This window comes from Aplysia californica, unplaced genomic scaffold (assembly GCF_000002075.1).
Source record: "Aplysia californica isolate F4 #8 unplaced genomic scaffold, AplCal3.0 scaffold00417, whole genome shotgun sequence".
NCBI classification, from domain to species: domain Eukaryota; kingdom Metazoa; phylum Mollusca; class Gastropoda; order Aplysiida; family Aplysiidae; genus Aplysia; species Aplysia californica.
Genome location: NW_004797687.1, coordinates 179117 through 184235, shown reverse-complemented (window position 1 = coordinate 184235; position 5119 = coordinate 179117).

Genomic DNA, 5119 nt, shown 5'->3' with positions numbered 1-5119 from the left:
CTATTATTATTATTGTTATTATTATTATTATTATTATTATAATTATTATTATTATTATTATTATTTTAATCATTATCATTACAGTACAAGTGTATGGCCTACCCTATCGGTACAGCGTAATACTATAATAGTATTTCCAGTAAACGGAGTTGCCCAGTAAAGACATCTTCCCCACGAGGGAATCAAACTCAAGTGATTTGCGTTCAAGGCCTAGATGTAGATACTTGATTACACCATAGAAGCCGACGCACATGCTTGAAGAAGACGTAACTGTCATCTCATTATTTTCGGGGAAATTGACGCCATCGCTGGAGACCCACTTCGACTTGATAGCCCAGCACCTAATAAGTTATTGATAGGAACTGTCTTGTGAGAGAGCCAATTTCGGGGGAAATCTTGTTAGTGAAGATAAGCGGGCGGTAGTTCTACGAATGATTCATGAGCCGAGGACCGTCTAAAGTCGGTCTCGGAGACTAGCATTCTCGTGGGAGTAACTAGGTGGGTAGATATCAAAATTTAGGTATTTTATTCAGGGTTTCGGGCCATTGGTCCCCATCACATAAAGCATACACATTTTACAAAAGAGACTTCCGTGAAACAGTCTTTTGTTTTGGTAAGAGTTGTACGGCATTTGCAACATGATTAGGTCATAATTATAAGTGCCGAAGATTCGATGTATTACAAAAGAGTAACAAACACAAAAAAAAAAAAGAAGGAGAGAGATAAAGCGATCAATGTTTGATAGAAAATAAGGAATAAAACCCCAGAGCACCCACCAACCACCTATTAAACAGTTTTGAGGGGGTACAAGTAAAAGAAAAGCGTGAACAAAATAAAATTAAATGCAGGTGAGATTCTACGAACCATGTCTTGATTGCAGGACCACTTTAAATTGTGTGAATAGTGAATAGATGACCAAACAGCTGGAAACATTGCATATAACATAATCCCATTCTGACAGCATGTTAAAAAATGACGTGAGTACATGCCAAAGTCGTTTCATTCTGGTTGATTTTACAAGGTTTGATCAAGCTGATCAAAAATTTAAAAAAAGGTGTTTTACCCCTCTATTGACGCAGTTTAGACCATTTAGGAGGTGAGTTTCGCTCCTGTCTGTCCGAGCCAACTCAGGCTGAGAGGGGTGACGCAACGTCTCCGCAGAAAGACTGAGATACCGGTAAACCTACTCTATGAAAGATTCTCCCTACAAGGGAATCGAATTCAAGTTTTCTGCGTGCGACGGCAAAAGCGCTTACCACTACACTACAGACGCGGATTCAGTGCGAACATTTGATAAGGCCATCTGCTGGTAGAATTTCTAAAATCCATATCCCTTGACTATATAAAACAACAATGATATATATGTATATTAGTCAAACATCAAAGTATAAATTCAAGTAAATATTTATTATTATAAGCACATGGTAACCATGGTAACCAAACAAACATCCGCCATATTGGATAATTTCATCAAATATCAAAAGTTATCTTCTCTCTTAGTTTTCGTTCGTTGGCTTTCATTTTTAGCAAGTACAAACTATAACACCTATGTAATGAACAAATAACGCCAGATTTGTAATATTATTACGATTTTGAAAATAATTATGGATTCTGGAAACATGAACATGGATAAAAAGTTTAACAATCTAAAAATTCCCAACAAAAGCACTGATTGTAATTTTATCCTTTTATTATCTTAAAAAAGGGCTCTATTTCAGTATAGGTCACCTATGGATAGACAATGTGTTAAATAATGAAGCTATTCAGATGAAAAATAAAGGAGGAGATGTAATTTAAAGTCTAAAAAATAAATATTTGAAAAAAATGAAGAAGACCCAAAATTGCAAAATAGTTTTTTAAAACCCATTTTTAAATGACTTCTAAACACAATTGATTGAAGCAGGCGCTCGAAACTTTGAAGGGTATTGATGTAGGTGTTAAAAATGGAGGGGGAAAAATGTATGGTCAAACTGGGTGAAAATGGGGATAATCTCACCCGCAGATGGCCCACACGCATGTCTCTTTGATATTTCGAGGTACCGTACGCCAAGTACGCACTACGTAGTGCTTCATGGACCTTTCTGAACACAACTTCAGAGAATCTGAGATCTCACTTGCATTACGTTAAAGAATATTCCGCGAAGAGAAAGTTATATTGAGCGCTAACTGCGAACGTGTTGTAAGGAAACAATAAGTAATTCCGCGAAGAGAAAGTTATATTGAGCGCTAACTGCGAACGTGTTGTAAGGAAACAATAAGTAAAATCAGATAATAATATTGTTATAGACGACCCTGCGTTAACGACCACCGGTTTAAGACAATAACCTGTTCAAACGACCATCCCCTCTTGCCTTTTCCTATATTATAATGAGACTGCCCAAGAGGACCACCTGTCTAAAATGACCATATAATTTCTCTTCGACGATATGTTGTCGTCTTAGGCTGATTCGAAGAGTCTCTGCCGGTCAATATCAGTCATATGAAGGAAATTTCAAAACTGAGTTAACATTATTTTTAAAAAACTATCACTTTTTCCCTACAATTTAAAACAAGAATGAAGTAAATGTGACCATATTTGACGAAAATACAGAACTTTTAATTGTGCGAGGTAAGGAAACACGAAAATGAGATAATGGGCTCCGAAGTTGAGCAACATGTTTCCATAGCAGTAGGGGTCTTAGAATTAAGATAGAGAATTGAAATTTAGCAGTTATCTTGGCTATGCCGCTACAAGCAAAACAAAATTTGCTCAAGAATGTAACACCTCTAATCTTCTGGCGCTCATATGACCTTATGCAGTTGCAAGCGCCGTAAAACTCTTATCAAAAAAAGAAAAAAAAAGAAAAGAAAACTTAGACGCTTTTTTCAAGGTTTTCTATCCAAACGCCAAAGGCTAAAACTAATAACCACAGGAAATTACACTCAAAGCTGTATACTTCTTAGCCAATGAAAATACGGTATTTAATCATCAATCTTTCTGCAAAGCATTCGAATGCATGGGTGTCAATTTTGAACCGGCCGACCTCGCATTCCGACCGCGAGTTCCCTTTCCACGGCAATTCTCTAGCTCCGAATAATCGGATATACTATATACAAACAACTTACACTATTGTAATGAAGAAAGTCTGAACTTTTTCAAAGTGTTCAGCATTTGATGTTTTATAGCAAAAGAGCAAAGAAACAAATCTGAATTACCCCCATTTTACCGAAACTACGCGCTCGGAAGGCCGCGAGTCGGCTTACGCGCCGAGTTTACGCTACCTAATTATACGTTTGCAATAGCACAATAAACACACGAGAGCACACACACACACACACACACACACACACACACACACACACACACACACACACACACACACACACACACACACACACACACACACACCCACACCCACACACATATACACACACATGCACATAGACCGCCTCGGTGGCCTCTTGGTAAGGAGTCCGCTCTGAGAGATCTAGAGGAAGGTTGATTAATCTTTTAAAAGCACTAAAACACAATAAAAACAATTATTTAAAAGTCAATCCAAGGGTAAAACTGAAAGATCAAGAGACGAAAACAGCTAGCAGGGCACGCCCACACAGTCAGCTGTTTACGTAAACAAGCTTAACGTGAGCCAGAGGTTACCGTTTTTACTCCGTTTTACCAATCAGAGTTGTTTACATTTCTGACCATTCACGCTCAAAAAGGGGTCAAAATCTAAAAATAGTTGCGAAGGAAGAATGTTGAAGCAAAGATACTCCACTAGTAGAGAATCTTTGGTTGAAGCAAAGGTGGCCATGAGGTACTTACTTTACTTTTACTTTTTCATCCTTTGTTGCCGTTAAGAGTCGAGGGGAGATGCAGTTTTCTATGGTAGGCGCAGCTCTTTCAGTTGTGATGTTATGTTTTCTTAGGGTTTCCTTGACACCCTCGATCCACCTTTTGCGTGGCCTTCCTCTTCCTTTATAGCCTGAGTGCTTGGTGTTGTAAGCTCTCGGGGCTGGCTGGTCAGGTGACGTGCGTAACAAGTTGCCAACCATTTTATCCTGTCTTTCTATGTAACACAGGCAGAACTCAGTGCCGATAGCTGCTCTTACTTCTTCATTTTTCTGCCTGTCTCGTCTTGTGATGTTAAGGGTTTTGCGGACACTTTTCTTTTCGCTTGCGGTGATTTTGCTTTCATGGGTTTTGCTTAAAGTCCAGGTCAGGCACTGATAACATAATGTTGGTATGAATATTGAGGTGAAAAGCTGTCTCTTTGTGTCCATGGGATGTTTGGATGAGGTAGGAGGGGTGCGAGCTAGTAGGTGACAGCATTGGCTTTTTGAGTTCGCTTTTCCATTTCTCGGTCTATGGACCCGTTTTCAGAAAAAGTGCTGCCAAGATATTTAACCCCCATTCACCAGTTTCAGTTGTTTACTATTGACATGGATGTTCATGAGGTAATGGTTCTAAAAATAATCTCACACCTACACAGTAGCAAATTCCAAATTCATTTATCTCGTCACCCAAGCTCACAACAAATCACACACACACCTCCAAAATAAATCAAAATAAAATATTTATAGTCGATTATAGTTGTTTTTTTTTTATTTTAAATGAAGCAGGAGATATCAAACTGTAAATTTTTTTTTATGGAAAGTCACTTCTTTTTTGTCTTTCGAGCCTCGTAGCTGATAATAGCACACTGCGTCTTACGACTGATATTCAGCGGGGGATACAGAATAGACTATACATCTAATTATGAATTACCACAAATATTCTCCAGGCTAACGATTTCTTACAAGGTACATCTTAAAATTTGCTGAGCATCACGCTGCAGAAAACATAATATTGGCATATAAAGCTTCAGTATCCATGTTTTCTTCGCCTAATACAAATATTACTACAGGGTTGGGCAGACCCAAGTTCATGGCGCAACGGCGGTTTAATTAGTACTCTTCGCTTTGTACACTGAAGAAGTTTGTTCGATTCCTACTTGGAGAAAATTCCTTCTTGCTGAGCATTTTAATTTTTCAAGCGATGTTAAAGAAGACTGCCTTCAAAACGATCACGATTTTGTTGACAGGGACGAAAAAACATTTACAACACCATTCACGTAGCTATTCTTCCCCGACGGTACACACA